At 37.0% G+C, this 17,606-nt stretch overlaps 1 pseudogene; it reads right to left on the reverse strand.

Annotated features, from left to right (window-relative positions):
• Positions 1-1,406: 1,406 nt before the first annotated feature.
• Positions 1,407-3,271, reverse strand: LOC121492500 (annotated as a pseudogene).
• Positions 3,272-17,606: the final 14,335 nt, after the last annotated feature.

A 17,606-nucleotide genomic window follows, 5' to 3' on the forward strand; every position in this document is an offset into this window, starting at 1 on the left:
GATGTTTATCCCATCTCCTAAGATCAGTATTTAGAGCCCTGGGAGTCTAAGAAGGGTGAGGATGAGCGGTCAAGGCACACATAGCTAATGGCAATATCACCCTAAACCCTAGGTTTGTTAAGTTGCAGTCTGGCTTATGAAAGAAAATCTTTATTTAGATGCTTCAGTGACCAAGATATAGAGCATAAGCATATGTTATACACACCCATACACAATACATAAAAGCATTTCACAGACAAAGAGAAAAGCAATGACGGGGGGAGATGCCACAAGAGCAGCTAGGGGCTGATTCAGTGAAGAGGATCCTATGATGGTGACACTCCTTAAAATTCCTGATTGAAAGCTACAAGGAATAATCCACTCTCAGTAAAGTCCCAGGTCATAAAACACAGCAGAGTTGGATAAATCTTAGTTTGGGTGGGGGACATCTGTTTTCTCACTGCAGAAACCTACACCAGCCCTCCTTCCTATCCCTGGGGGCCCTATCCTATTCCATGGTACCCAGGCATCTCCTGTGGATGATAGGAGAGGGCTAGCACCACAGCAACCTGGGTAGGTGGCCTGTTGCACAAGGAAAAGAAGAGGGCTAGGAGAACCAAGGAGCACCAATAAACTCTGAGCTGGCTGGCATGAAGCAGTTTGTCTTTAAGGGCACAGAACCATTGAGGGGACTTGGATGTGGGAACTTCTCCACATGATCCTGGGTCAGAGCACCTCTGATGGAGGAGAGGAAAAAACCCATCTTGGAGCTTTCCATGATCCACACAGTACTGAGGCCTTCTCCAGCTCCAGCTTTTCTCCAGCTGCTGATTGATCTTTAGAACCATTCAGGAGTGGTGGAGAAGGGGCAGAAATGATAGCGCTGCTCTGTCAGGGCTGTGCCATTGCTCCAGGAGGAGACCTCACAGTGGGCAAAGAGCTGTATAATTGGCCAATATCTGGAAGTGGCTTTGATGGGGCAACGACTTCCATCTGCCCTTTCTCACTTAGGCCAAGGTGTGGTGTGAAAGCTTCAGGTTCCACTGGAGCTACCTAGAGCCCAAGTAGAATTCAGTTCTTTAACTGCAAACTGGTTCAAAACTGACCTTCAGAGTAATCTCAGACCTGGGGCTCTGACATATGGCCCCAAGGGGCTAGGGAATGGGGAAAGCCATCCTCCAAACTACCACCCTGCGGGCCACAACTCCTCTTGAGATCCACCCCTTTCCCTTGTCCTGACCTACAGGGCCCATCCCAAAGGGGAAGAGCCAGGATGGCTCTGGACCAATCAGATGCTATCTATGACCCACTCCTGCCTTACGGTCTATGAGTCCTACAGCTATAAGAAAGGAGGAAAAGGGAGCCAAGGGCAGCCCATGCTCATGGGAAGCAGCTGGTTCAACCTCAGGTGCTGGACAGAAACACCTCTAGTCTTTCAAGGTGGTTGATTCTTTCTAAAAGGGCTGCCCTTGCATTGGAATCTGGCCTAGGTGTGATGCCCTTGGGTTGGTGACTGGTTCTTGTATTTAAAGTCACTCACATGAACTTGACACTGTTCTATGGAATTCCGCACCATCTTACACATCTTGCAGGGGTAGCCTTTCCCTGCTGATGAGTCAGGGACAGCACAGTCTGCCAGCTGCCCATCATGTGCCTTGGGTTTGAGCTCGGTTTCCTATTTCCTATTTTCTTGCCCACATAACGTTGTGGAGACACAACAGGGTGGTTGAAAATCACACGGCAGAGGCTGCAGAACTTGTCTTAGTCTATCACCTCTATTCAGGTTCAAGGCCTCCACCTTAGTGCACTGTTGCTTCAGCTTTAAGTTCTTTGAATGGGTCTTCCCCAGGTAGTGCAACTGGGCTATGCCAGGGGAGGAAAAGGCTGAGTTACAAATAAGGCAGCCCTGGTTCTTGTCTTTGCTTCTCCTGGTCTTCTGATCTGAGTCGAGCTTCTTTGTTTCCCCCTTTAACATCTCCATTCCATGGATCGCTTGGTATCTCTTCACTTTGGCATGCTTTTTGCCTGGTAGTGTGCCAGCTTCTGGGATTCAGAAATGAGCAAAGCGCAGCAAACCTTACATGGAGTATTGGTAAAGAGAGATGGATTCTTCTGGATCATGTGCTCCCCTTTCTTCCCACTCTACTGGTTGGGCCCAGGACACTGCTTCCCACAGGTGGCACACCCTCTAACAGTGGAAGTGCTGTCCATCCTGTTCCCATCCTGGATTTTTGTTGTATGACCCTGCCCCTCCAGGGGCTACAGCCTTCTGGGTACCCAATGAGGGCTATTCCATCTTTCTTGCAAGCCCTACTGACAGCCAACTCATAAACCTTGGTCTCTACTTTCCATATCTTTAAAAGAAAACAAATAATATATAATAAGCACTACCAACCTATTTGGTAGTGTCTAATTGCCCTTCTGCCAATGCATAGTCATTTGACCTCTTTACAAAATCAGTAGGTCAGACTAGTCTGAGTATTGTTATTCTCCTTTCTCATCGAGGAAGTGCATATTCTTTCATCCTGTACAACCCATTAAAATCCATTTTCTTCAAAAATTAGGGGTTTGGAATGGTAGTCATAGTCTAGGTCTGGGATAACTTCTGATAAATAATTCTTTACAGCTCTGACAACCCCATCTCTTATTTGTTTAAGAGAATTGGGCTCAAGAGTCTGGAAATCTATGAAGGCTGGCTAAAATAATGACAGACGGTAAAAATCAGCTGCATGTTTAATAACAGCTAATATTAATAACTGTCACTTGTAAAAAAAAAACACATTACCTTCCTTAGATAATATAATCCTTACAGCAATCCTATGGAAACAACTCTACTGTTTCAGCATCCTACAGTTGATGACACTGTATCACAGTAACTGTGGGATGTTGGCCAGGTTACTTCGCTTCTACAAGTTCCAGAGGTAGAACCCAGGTCAAGGTGTCTCTCCCCCAAAGTCCATTCTCTCAACCACAGCAACTTCTCTTCTCCACAACTAAGTCACATCTGGCTTTAACAACCAGGAGTGGAGGATAAAGCCAGATGCTAACCTCAGAAATTGACCTGTAATGAACAGCATCAGGTCAGTGCCTATTAGTGTACTTGTTTCCCTTACGTTTCTCCAGGCCTGTGAATCTTTATATCCATCTCTCCTCCCTGGATTGCAACTCAGCCTTGGCTTACCATGATTTCTTTTCCAGCTGCTAACCTCGTGCACCGTGGCACCGCATGCTGTCTGGCTGTCCCATGGAGAGGAGGCTGTGCAGAGCATGGCATTGACAAAATGCAGGTCATTTCTCTGAATGAGCATTATTCATTTCTGTCGGATAAATTCAGAGGTAGCAGCCTGTGTTTCTCCCACTGGGCTGCTAAGAGGAACTGCAGAGCATGAGGAGACATTTTAAAAATCAAAATACTACGCTGCTTTCTCCCACGTTGAGAAAGGCATGTCAATTCATCTCAGGAAGCCCTCCTGGGGCAGAAGTTTTGTAAACATGCTCCAGTGGCCCCTGGGTCCTAATTTAAAATATTGCTGTTCTATTTTATGCCAGCCCTTGCTGTTTTGTTCCTGAACCAAACCCATGGTTTGTATCCAGTGGGGAAAGGAGGCAGAGCACGGTCCTTTCATAGTTATTGTCCCTTGAACAATAGACTCAACCTTAGAGGCTCCTCAAGTTGGAAAAAGATCAGGGTGGAGGAATTTTCTCCAAAATATGATTGTTTCTATTTATAAAATATCAATGTGTTACCCATTACACCTATTTATGTCTCTTGCATTTCCATATGAATTTGAAGATCAGCTTTTGAAATTCTGCAAAAAAGAGAGTGCTTTGAATCTGTAGATCAATATGGGGAATAACTCCATGTTTGAGATATTATCTTCTACTCTATGAACATGGAATATCTTTCCATTCATTTACTTCTTGTTAAATTTCATTCAACAATGTTTTATGGATTTTAATGTGAAAGTATCACAGACTTCTGTTTAATTTATTCATATATTTTATTCCATTTGATGCTGTTGTAAATAAAATTGTTTTCTTCATTCCATTTTCAGAATGTTCATGGGTAGTTGGTGACTTCTGTTTAATTTATTCATATATTTTATTCCATTTGATGCTGTTGTAAATAAAATTGTTTTCTTCATTCCATTTTCAGAATGTTCATGGTGTATAGAAACACTAAACATTTTTGTATATTGATCTTGTATCCTGAAACCTTGTTGAGATTTTTTTTTATTAATTATGGTAGTTTTCACGGATTCTTGAGGATTTTCTACATAGAAAAATCATCATTTGAGAATAGATGATTCTCATTTCCAATCTAGATGTCTTGTCTTTTCTTTCTTTCTTTCTTTCTTTCTTTCTTTCTTTCTTTCTTTCTTTCTTTCTTTCTTTCTTTCTTTCTTTCCTGTGCCTAATTGGCCTCTGAGATAAATATAGTTTTAATTGTCCATTTCCAATCTGTATGTTATTTACTTATTTTTCGTGTCTAATTGCCTGTTAGAATATGCAGTGCAGTGTTTACAAGTAGCAAGAGCAGGCATCTTGTCTTGTTTCTGATCTGGTGTAGAGAAAATATTCAATCTTTTACCATTAATTATGATATTAGTTGTGGGTTTTCCTGGAAGTTCTCTTTCAATCCTAGGTCAACGAGTGTTTCTGTCATGAAATAGTGTTTGGTTTTATCAAATTATTTTTCTACATTTATTGAGAATATCATATAGCTTGTGCCTTTTATTCTACTAACATGGTATATTATGTTGATTGGTTTTCACATGTTAAAATAATCTAGCATTTATCCCTGGATAAATCCCACTTGGTGATTGTTTATAATCCTTTTTGTATGCTGTAGAATTCAGTTTACTAGCATTTTGTTGAGGATTTTGTGTTGATAGTTCTAAGGAGTATTGATCTTTTTCTTTTTTCTGTAATATCTTTGGACATTAGATATTTTTTGGAAGAGTTTGTGAAGGACTGTCATTACTTAAGTATTTGGCAGAAGTCATCAGTGAATTCTAAGCTTTTCCTTATAGGAAGGTGTTAATGTGCTGCTTTTTAAATTCGTTTTAGGGCTATTCAGATTTCCTATTCTTAAATTTTAGTGTTTGTGTTTTTCTGGAGTTGTGTCCCTTTCATCTAAATTACCTAACTTGTTGATATTCAGTTGTTCATAGTATTCTCTTATAATCATATGTATTTCCGTAAGGTCAGTAATGATGGGATTTTTTTTTTAAGATTTTACTTATTTATTCATGAGAGACACAGAGAGAGAGAAAGAGAAAGGCAGAGACACAGGCAGAGGGGAAAGCAGGCTCCACGCAGGGAGCCCGATGCGGGACTGGATCCTCTCCAGGATCATGCCCTGGGTGCTAAACCGCTGAGCCACGGGCGATCCTCCTGATGGGAATTTTTTTAATTCCTGATTTAGTAACTCGAAACTTCTGCTTTTTTTTTTTTTCTTGGCCAATCTAGGCTTGTCAATTTTGTTTATCCTTTCAAAGAAACAAATTTGGGTTTTGTTTACCTTTTTTTCTATTCTCTACTTCATTTATTTCTACTCTAACCTTTCTTATTTCCTTCCTTCATTTTACTTTGGGTTTAGCATCTATTTTTTTTCACGTTTCTTAATATTATGTCATTGATTTGAAGTCTTACTTTTTTCTAACTTTTTAATATAAGCACTTAGAGCTTTAAAGCTCTCTCTAAGCACTTATTTAGCTGCATTCCATAACTTTTGATGTCTTGTATTGCCATTTTCTTTCATATCAAAGTATTTCCTATTTACCCTTTACATACATTTCTCCTTTGACCTCTTATTACCTAGGTTATTTACAAGTGTGTTAATTTCCACATATTTATGAATTTAGAAAGTTAATTTTGTTTTTAATTTCTAAATTCAGCCCATTGTAGTCAGAAAACACACTTTGTATGATTTCATGTTTTTAAAATTTATTCTGGCTTATTCTTTGGCATAATATATGTTTCATCTTGGAAAGTGTTCCACGTGTACTTGAGGAAAATGTATATTCTATTTTGGATGGAGTGTTCTATGTATTGACTTAATGTCAATTAATTATGATTAATAATAATCAATTATTATTAATTGACTTAATGTCAATTAATTGACTTAATGTCAATTAATGTATGTCCATTAAGTCTAATTGGCTTGCAGTGTTGTTCACATCTTTTATTTCCTTGTTGGTCTTTTCCTTGGTTGCTCCGTCTATTGTTGGAAATAGGGTATTGAATTCTACAACTGTGATTGTTGAATTTTCTATTTTCCCTAATTTTTGTCACTTTTTGCTTCATGTATTTTGGGGCTTCATTCTTAGGTGCATATACATTTATAATGCTATGTCTCTTTGATGGATTGACCCTCTTTGTCATAAATGTCATTTTTTTAATCTCCAAGAATAGTTTTTACCTTAACATCTTTTAAATCTAATATTAGTAAGCTACTTTTGTTCTCTTTGTTTATTGTTTTTGTAGTATATCTTTTCCCATCTTTGTACTTTTTTTTTAAGCAAGAGAGAAAGAGCACACATGTGCAAGGGTGGGGGGAGATGGTTAGGGCCAGGGAGAAAGAATATTAAGCAGGCTCCATGCTGAGTGGAGCCCAACATGAGGCTCAATCTCATAACCCTGGGATGACCTGAACCAAAATCAAGAGTAGGACATTTAACTAAGCCACTCAGACACACCTCCATCCTTGTATGTTCAAACTCATTTTTCCCTTAAGCTTAAAGTATGGTATTATAGCTAGCATATTGCTGAACCATGTTTGTTTTACTATAATTCTATCAACTCTGCCTTTTGTTTCTCATTCCTCAGATTTTTCCTTTGAAGAATTTTAGCCATCTTTTTATTTTCCTCAATTGCCTTGGCCATTTCAGACATTTACAGTGTTAAACAATTACTACTGATTTTGTCTCTGTGTGTTTGTGTGTGTATGAGAGAGAGAGAGAGGAAGAGAGAAGAGAGGAGAGAGAGAGAGGGAGAGAGAGAGAGAGAAATGTCCTGGGGATAGAGCTTTCCTCATCAGTGAGCTCTGAGTCAGATTAAATAAAGACAAACTTTATCAATAAAGACAAGATCATGAACCTGCCAAACAGATCAAGTAGCAACAATTCTCTGAGGATTAAACTTTCTGAGGAGCTCCATATCCATTCTGCTCTCCCCAGTGACTGTTAAGTTGCTAATTTTCACATGCATTGTAGTTCTATAAGTTGCTATATTCAAGACCATCATGGGGTAGCTTTTTACTTCTAACCCACTTCTTTTCTGGGGAAGACTTGACCATCACTCATCCAAGTTGCTATTTAATAACATATACTCTTACACTCTTCAAGTTCTAAATAAGGAATAATGGCTATTTTGGTTTATGTCTTTAGGTTAAGGCCTTGGATACAGTTTGTTTTCCCTTAAAAGAAATAACACCTTTCTGATGATGTAGAGAAGAAAAAAAGAAAAAAGAAAGAAGAAAGAAAGAAAGGAAAGAAAGAAAGAAAGAAAGAAAGAAAGAAAGAAAGAAAGAAAGAAGGAAAGAAAGAAAATACCTGAAAAAAATCTACTTGTTTATATACCATGCTCACTCAGACTTCTATGAAAGAGTCTTTGCCATCTTCAGTCAAGTTAGACTTGCTAAATTCAAATTTTTTCTGTGAGCTATATAAACTCTTTATAAACTCTCGTCCATAGTCTTCTTAATAGTATGCATTCTAATTATTATGTTAGTAATGCACCTTAAGATTTTAAACTATTTTTTTTCTGAATGTCAGTGCTTGAAGATGAAGAAATAACACTATATCCCAGAAAAGTGTATATTTTATGTTCTCCTTTTAAAAATGAATGACTATCATTTAGTCTATTTTTAAGTGTAGTTCTTTATACACCTACACTTTCTTCCAATTTCATTGCTAAATGACCTACTATCACCTGAAGTTAAGAACTTCAGGAAATGGTGTCTTGATAGCACCCTAAAACACCACTATGATGTTAAATATAACTCAGCTTTTCTTAAAGTAAACCTAAATTTAAAACTTAAGGAAAGGGATCCCTGGGTGGCGCAGCGGTTTGGCGCCTGCCTTTGGCCCAGGGCGCGATCCTGGAGACCCAGGATCGAATCCCACATCAGGCTCCCGGTGCATGGAGCCTGCTTCTCCCTCTGCCTGTGTCTCTCTCTCTGTATGACTATCATAAATAAATAAAAATTTAAAAAAAAAATTTAAAAAAAAAAAAAACTTAAGGAAAATATATAGTGCTTACTTTTAGTTGTTACCCCTACAAGGTGTATAACATGCATAACATACAGTAATAGAATCTCTGACTTTTAGTAATGGCCATTTGGAATACAGCAACAGTTCTTAGCCTTCCTCATAGCTAGTGACTTTGTGAAAAAGATCTGATTAGGAAGTTATAAATGGAAGTGATATGTGTAATTTCCGGGTAATAACTTTACTGAGATGTGAAAGGAGAGTTACCATAATCATCCTTATTCTTTCCAACTGAATGGAATATAATATAAATCCTGGAGTTCTAAAAGACAAATGGATCTTGAGACAACCTTGGTGTAAAGCATGCATGCTTCAGAGTCACAGAAGCCAGATCCCTGACACCATGAACCCACCATGACCACTCCCACTCAACTGCCAACCTCAAGACTTTTACATGACAGAGAAATAAATGCCTGCCTTCTTTGAGGTTTTGAGTTATTGTTATTTGAGATTTTAGTCACCCCCAGCTGAATTTAGTCTTACCTCATAGAGCCGTTTTCAAGGCTTTAAAGCTTACTTTCCTGAGCTAAGGAAGCTATTAAATACATCATAGAAATTCAGTTAAGTTGCTCATTGATGATCAGTACTGCTTAATCAGAATGTGCTTGGAGGAAATCTCTCTGCAACATGATAAAATGAATATTCTGAGATAGAACCATTTCTCCAAACACTAAGGTACACTCACACTTACACCAGCTAATTTCTTATAAAATTGAAACTGATCTTCTTTGTACTTTCAGTTGGTTTTGCAAGGTTGTGAATATTCACAAATTAAGAATCTGTGTCACTTTTGCCTGGTCATATTGTTTATCTCTGTTACATGTTATTGTTTTTGTTGTAGAATCTAACAATCACAGTCTCTTGAAAAGTCTCTTGTTTTTCTAGACAAAAATCTGTACCATTTATCTGCATTTCCATAGTATTTTACAGCCAATTTCTATCATTGTGTTCAACACATTATTATTATATTTGATGCTTCCACATCTGTCTGGGTTACTCTGCATCTCAAAAGTGACAGTGATCTATCCATCTGTGATTTCAACACTTCACACAGAGCATAGAGTAGACTCTATTAGCTTTCTATTGCTCTGTAGCTAGTTACCACAAACTCGGTGCCTCATAACAACACCCATTTATTGTCTTGTACTTCTGTGGGTCACAGACCCAGGTGGATCTGACTGGGCTCTTTGTTTATGGTGTCACAGGCCAAAATCAAGGTGTCAGTCAGGCCAAGCTTGGACCCAGGATCTCTAGATCAATCTACTTCCAAGCTCATTCAGGTTGTTGTCAGCAATCTTGCATTAGTAGGACTGATAGGTCTTTAGTTTCTTGTTGCCCATCAGCAGGGAGCCACTTGAGCTTCCAGAGGCCTCCTGCATTTTTTGTCTCATGTGTCCCCCTTGTAACCACAAGCCAGCTATGGTGTGCCAAATTCTTATGCTTTGAATGTGTCTTCCCTTTCTATCACCTGCTAAAAAACAGTCTTTTTATTTTAAAGGGCTCATGTAACTAAATTAGGTCCACCCGGATATCCCCCTTTTGCCACATGATTTAACAAATAATCTTGGGGGTGATAATGTCATTTTCATGGATTCCACTCACATTTGGAAGGGAGGTGATGGAGAGGCATTGGGGGGTCGTTCTTGCCTATAAGGTAAACATAAGAAATGTATCTAACAAGAAAATGACCCTTAACATGTTGGATTTTATTAACATGTAGATATTTAAATGTAAATGTTTCAAGCTCCGTGTTGATTTTTCATTCCCAAAGAGCCATTAGTACATGGGCATAATTTCATCTTACAATATGATGAGTATTTTAATTATCAATGCCTTAGGAGTTTGGGTGACATACCATTACTAATTGGGTCAAGAAAAAAGAAAGAAGAAAACAACAGTAAGAAGAAACAAAGCTAAGAATAAAGTATATAAAGTCCTATCAACTTATTTCCTAAAGCAATGAATGCTACATTTGCAAATAACCAAAGGGCTACATGACCTTTCTAGGACAATTAAGACCTCCTCCAAAGGGACCTCTCTACCTGCCTCTACAGAGAGAAGCTGACACTTTTTCCTTAAAGGCAGTAAACAAATCAACAATGACAAAACTATATAATAAATAAAAAATTAAAAAGAGTAAATAGTGGTGGTGAATCATATAATGACGAGTCAAATGTGATGGCCTATACTGAACATAATTCCACCAGGCCTATACTGAACATAATTCTGTGATCCTTCCTTTCACTCATAGGAAGGCTGCCAGGAATCCTGAGAGGTAGAACATTTCTCTAAAACACTGCCCCCTCTGCTTATTGCCAGCCCTTGGCTGCTTCTGCTCTAATTAGCTAAGATTGTCTTCTTCCAGGATTATAGGACTCTTGCCATCCTTAGCTGCAGCTTAATCAGCTTTTACAATGTTTGCCAATTCCATGAAGAAAAGATTAATTTGTGATTTTGTAGTTGCCACCATTTCCCATCTTTCTTTAAAAAAGATTTATTCATTAATTTGAGAGAGAGAGAGAGAATGCATGTGTATGTGCACACAGGGAGGGGAGGGGCAGAAGGTAAGGGAGAAAATCTCAAGTAGACTCCTCAATCCTTGGGGAGCCTACGCAGGGCTTGATCCTAGACCCATGAGATCAGGAGTCAGTCACCCAACTGAGCCTATCCAGGCGCCCCACCATTTTCTCTGTGGACAGACCAGAATGCCATCGGATCTTCCCATTCAGATGCTTAAGCCATCATAAATCCTCTAAAAGTTCCTGTGCTCACTTAGTCCTTCAGTCCCTTTCCTCCTTTAAGGGGTTTTATACACTTGCCATCTTCCATAATGAACACATAATTTGATTTTGTCTGCTAAGAATAACCATGCTGAAAAACAAAGCAAAACAAAAACAAATGGATGGCTTAGGAATCTTGATATGACTGCCAGGCATTGTTCCTGTGTAAGTCACAAATATGATTTTTGATCTCAGTTGCTAGTGACTGTAATTTGTGGTCATTTAATTGTTTTGCCACAACTCACATAGGTTGAGGCCATGAACCACTGCTTCGTGGTTAAAAAACACTGTTCCCTTTGTAGATATCCACAGTCATCACTATAGCATATTCTAATTATTGTAATGACTCAGGAATAAGAAGTAAAGATGTTTGGCTCTATTGGAAAATTTTGTCTGGCATCTGGATGAAAATATGCTTCTTGAAATCTTTCCCCCAAGGTTCCTATTATTTCTCACTGGAGACAGTCATTTGTAGACCTCTGTAATATTCTACATTTTCTTTAAGTTAGCATTTATTGCTATTATTTAAATCCTTTTTGGTCACCGTCAAACAATTTTTTGCCATAATATTTCTAATCCATTTGAGAATTAAAGGATGGCTTTCACTCACTTTAGCCACATGTAATCCTCCTAGCTCTGTTAGTTATTTCTTTGATAACAATGTTATATCCTAATGTGTGAAAGATCCCTTAAATTCAATCAAAACTTGACTGCATTTGTTTTCATATTCCAAATACATTTCTCCTGTTTGGTCTTTAGGGGCCAGTTATTTTTGAGACAAGCAAGAAAAGAAAAAATCTTCTTATTTGAGTCACATCCAACTAACTAATGGAAATTCAAAAGGGAAATGGAGATTTGGCTTCTCTACTTTCTAAATTTAGCCTGATTAGACAGAATGGAAAATAACTGACTTGAGAAATATAAAAATATGTGTGGTTAAATGGAGATATTACCTTATTCCATACACATGGATCAGCTGCTTAAACAAGACTGAAATAAAAGCACTTACCAAAAAAAATATATACTCTTATGCATGGGAATAAAAAGAACATTCATTTCTTAGGATCGGATGTCAAAGTTCAAAAGTGCATAGAGCATTGATCCAAAATCTTCATGTTTAGCTCAGTTGGAAAAAAATACAGAATGTTCTGAAATCAAATATGAACAGAAAAACTGAGAAACTGAGCAAAGTTTTAGTAATGAATTGTATCAATTCAAACAATATACTCAGCACTTCTAGTACATATTATGCCATGTACTCAAGTATTGGTGAAAATAATTCACAGCATAAAACCTATTAAGTCTTTCAGTTACAAGGGCATCCAAGGGACAACTTTAAAAAAAGGAAATAGAAATGCTTCATTTTATAAAAAATACTGTTGCAAGATTAGCAATAAATCCTGCATCAAAAACCCACCTTGGGTTATCAACAATTGAAAAAGAATTTTAGTTTTCAACCTGTAGACTCAGCCTAACCAACATATACAAACCACTATGTTCCTTCTCTAATTAATAAATAGAAATCCATGAGGATTTTAAATTTTGCACACATTTCTCTCAGCAGTTGAAAGATTCTGGGTAAGTTGGCTCAAATTTTTAAAAGCATGTTAGTGACTCTATGTGAGAGTCTATACATGTATAAGAAAAACATCTTGCTTTTTTCAAATTTAATATAATGGGATTTTCTAATTTAAAAGATTTGACAAAAATATGAACCCAGAAGTGATTAAATAAAAAATTGAAAGCAACCAAACTCTGTTACACAAAATTTATGTGATTAAAGTCATAATCCTTATGGATATAAGAATGTGTCTGAGATGATCTACTCTCTTCTAATTTAGAATAAATTCTACTATGTCAGGAATCTTAGTTTCTAAGCTCATATGAAATTACAAGTACCATACTGAAGTAGCAATGAGGTTGTTGGAGGCAGACACAGTAAGGGAAACAATGGCTAAAAATTGAGAGTTGAAAATTGAGAGAAAGGTCAGAGAAAATATATAAAGAACAAACTCAAAGACCTCTGCATCCAGTAGTAGCTGAATAAAATTCTGCTGTATTATACCCCATGCATATGACATCTATCTATAAGCTCCAGACGTAATATAAAATATACTTGCCAGGTACTGGAGAATCAGACATATTTAGGTAAAGTCTATAATTAGACTCGGGGATTTATAAGAAATGAGTTCCTATTTTCATGGCTTTTATCCAGTCACTAAAATATCTGAAGCAGTATAATACTGCAGTCCTTCTGGTCTGGGGAAAATGGAAGACTGAATCCGGGAAAACCATGGCCACTAGTTATAGAGAAGAAATCCCAGAAGGGAAAGACACCAAGAGAAGATTTCCAAATTCTACCTATGCACCTCTTTGGCTGGTGTCTGAATTACACAGTTGTAAAACAGACAAAAGGTATGAAATGAAACAAAAATTGCCACCTAAGAGAGAAAGTTGCAGCACAAACTCCAGCCAATTGCCTACTAAAACAAATCCAAAATTTACACAAACTTTCAGAAATTTGAAAAAAACTACAGTTCAATTCATTCATGATGCCAGCATTACTTTGATACCAAAACAAGAGAAAGAAATTACAAGGAAAGAAAGACATAGGTGCATATCTTACATAAACATAAATGAAGAAATTCTAAACAAAATATTAATCAACTAAAAATGAAAAATCAAATGATCATTACAATATGTGCCAAAAAGAATCTGACAAAATCCAACATATTTCTGATGAGAAGAATCTCAACATACTAAAAAGTAAAAGAGAATGTTTATATCTAGATAAAAAACCTATACCCCACATCATATTCAAATCTGAATGCTTCTCCTCAAGATTAGGAAAAAGTGAAGGATTTCTGCTTTCACTACTTTTAACATTGTACTGTAGATTCTAGCCAGTGCAACAACACAAGAACAAGAAATATAAGCTTTTGAGATTATAAAGAAAAAAATAAATTGAATTTACTTGCAGATGATATAATTGGCTATATAGAAAGTTTTAAAGAACCTACAAAGAAGCTACTAGAAAGAATACGTAAATTTAGTAAGGACACAAGTTAGCAAGAAAACAAGAATGATACACAAAGCCAGTTGTATATCTCTACACTAACCACAAACAATTGGAAAATAAAATTTAACTTAAATAGAATTAATTTAAAACAGCATAAAAATACAAAATACTTAAGGATTATTTTGGTAAAATATCTAAGATTTGTCCCCTGAAAACTATAAAATATTGCTGAAAGAAATCAAAGAAACCCAACAAATAAAGAGATATATTTTATTCTTAGGCCAGAAAACTTCATTTTAGTAAGATATCCGTTCTCCCCAATAGATTCAATGACAACCCCAATCAAAACCAGAGCATGTAATAAATGAACAAGTTGTGGATTCAACTTAGCTCGGTTGCAATTCATGCCCCTGCGCCTTGCCTTTATCACGATCACATACACCTACCTGCAGCTAATCGCATCAGTAAAAAAGGCATTCACTTACTTAAAATTCACCTAGAACCCTAGGTTCCATCAGTCTAGAACCCAAATTGTTGTGTGTGTGTTTGCCTTCAGTTTCACTTATCAAGATAGATCTATGTTTAATATGGTTAACAGACTCCCCAGAGTGACGAGACATTCTTGAGAAAACCTCAGCAAAGTCACAGATTATTTTTCAAATCAAGTAACTACAAATTGCATCCAATTGGTTCAAAATCTAATCGAAGTTTGCCAATTCCAGAATAGATTAAGAAAAACCCCTAGGGCTCATGTTGGTAGTTGTCCCTTATAATTGTAGGCACACTCTCAGAATCACGGCACTTTGCTCTTTTCACAGAAGCCACCTATGGCAGCACCATTTTCCCCCGCCTGGTAAACATCCGATGTCCAAAGGAAGGGACCCCAGGCTATGAATTATCTCATGAGCTCTTCTACTCTCAATTTAAAGGAACTTTAAGGATACCATTATCCCTTCAGTTTGGATAACCAGATGGTTTTTCCAGTGTATGCTGTTACAAAACATAGGCCGCCTATTTTCCTGTAAAATAACTGTCAATCTTTTAAATATGAAATATCAATACCGTTTTTCAATATTATAGCAAAATACAATGTGCCAATTGACAGGGTAGGTGAAGGACAGCACTGTTTTATTGGTTGTTATAAATGAAGTGAATTGAAATGTATAAAAAGTGCTTGTAAACACTGAAATGCTATTCAAATACAGGATTTGTTTGGGTTACCTTCTGTTGGTCTCTTTGGTTATTAAGCTATAAAGTTGCTAATAATTTTAGGTACCTCTATTTTCTTCACAAGAACATTTATTAAAATGCTTAGCTTTGGGGACCCCTGGGTGTCTCAGTCTATTGAGCGTCCAACTCTTGATTTCTGCTTGGGTCATGATCTCAGGGTCCTGGGATCCAGCCCAACATTAGGATCTGCACTCAGAGTGAAGTCTGCTTGTCTCTCTCCCTCTGCTCTTCCCACCTCCCACCCCACTCACACTGTCTCTCTCTCAAATGAAAAAATAAATGCTATCTTAAAAAAAATAACAATAGTAAAATGCTTAGCTTTTTAAAAACATGTAAATGAGAAAGATAATTTTATTGACCCAGACAGTGCAGTGTGAGAGCTTCATGAGAAGCTTAGAGATTTGATTTGGTGCTATCCTCAAATGAGATATTTGCTTATTAGATTGAGATGTTTAGCAGAAAAGAGGCAGGGAATAGATACTAGATTAAGGTTTCTTAAAAACACAAAGAATATTGCAAGGAGAAAAACATTAGGGTCTGTTTTTGTTGTGTGTAGGTTTTTTTCCATTCTGCTCTTTTAAAATCTATTTTATAGATTTTGTAATTTTTTAAAAGTTAAGACTTTGCAGCCTAATTTATGTGATTATCAAGAGAAGCTAATTCAAAAAGTGGACTCTGTGGAGGTGACTTTATCAGGCTTCAAAAGCCAAAATTTAAAAGGAAAACTAATGTCATCACAAATATCCTTCAGTCAGCAAAAGCTCTAATTTAAAGTGGTCAGACTTCCTGAAACACTTAAGCAGTTAAACTCCCCTGATTTATTTTACGTCATGGGAGGAACTCAAGCAACATGACCCATTTCAATTCTCATCCAGAATATCAACTTCTCTTTAAATTTACCTAGCTGTTAGATAGTAGTACCCACTGGCTATAGAAAATATCAGAAAACCTGACTCAGTATTTGTTTATACAAAACCCTTTCTCATTTCTGAGCTGGGACATAGCTGTGTATACATTTCTGGGTGAAGCCAATGGAGGCCCCTTTTCTGACGGTTTTTGCCACCAATATTCATTGCCTGAAATGTATTCAGAAGGATGATTACGCATAAGCACATATTCTAAGTTGCTAAGAAAAACTCCACTGTGAATTTCTCAGAAATGCCAGCGTGCCCACTCTTCCACATTCCTTCTCTCTCTAGTCTCTTCCTTCAACTACCACCCCTATTTCTGGATATCCAGAGGATTTATCTGAGGATATTTAAGTTCAGACTGAAGAACTAACTCACTCAAGGTCACTAGACAGCAGTTATAATAGCAGCCCAGAGAAAGGAGCTTCTTTTTTGTTTAACATAAAACTGGCAGGTTAGTCATACACTAATGTCTACCATGAGACCTCGGCCTCATCCCATAGGTGACTGATTATAATAGGATGTAAAGAAAAGGATTAGAAGTAGAATCTTTAAGGAGACCCTTACAAGCTAAACAACACACAGAACACAATCACTTACTTTGAAATCATATTCATGTTGTACGTCTATGTATTTGTATACATTATGATGCATGGAGAAAAAATTATGGAAGGAGCACAACTCTATATCATATGAATTGCTAAAACAATCCTTATAAGAAAAAAATTGTTAAAAATTACATATATATATATATATATATATATATCAAAATATCTAATTTTTTAAATTAAAGGCTATACCAAATCACTTCAGGATTTATTTTTCAAAAACTTTTGTCTAAAGGTAGCAATGACAGTAGGAGCAGAAATCCAGAGAAGTGCATTAATTTGCATTTGAATGTTGCTAATCACCAGCTGGGTGAACTTGAGTGAGTAACTCCCCCTGAGCTCTGCTCATTTGTGAAATGATTGAATTGAGCCAGTAACCAGTATGTTTTTTGCCACTATCAAAACACATTTGGGTCTTGCATAAGCAAAATTAAAAATTTTACAGAGACATTTCAAGTTATTTCATGTATCTAAACCATTATTAAGACACCTTGTTAGCTAACTCTTTAAAAAAGATCTGGCTTGTAAAATAAACTGGTGCTGATGACAAGGTGTCCAAGGTGACAAATCTCCCTGCCTAACACTGTTGGCCTTTGAACTCTAGACTGCTTGCTGGGAAAAAGGAGCTTGGAGGACATTGTTATATCCCCAGGGTGCGTTAGGTGTCCCATAAACATTTGTTGCATGACTGATTTGGCCCTTACATCGAAGTCTCTTATACTCAGTTAAGAGATCTATTTTATGAACCAGAGAATTGCTTTGCCTCATTTAAAAGAATGAATGAATGAATGAATGAATGAGTAAATAAA

The sequence above is a fragment of the Vulpes lagopus genome, chromosome 6, assembly GCF_018345385.1.
Source record: "Vulpes lagopus strain Blue_001 chromosome 6, ASM1834538v1, whole genome shotgun sequence".
Lineage (NCBI taxonomy): Eukaryota > Metazoa > Chordata > Mammalia > Carnivora > Canidae > Vulpes > Vulpes lagopus.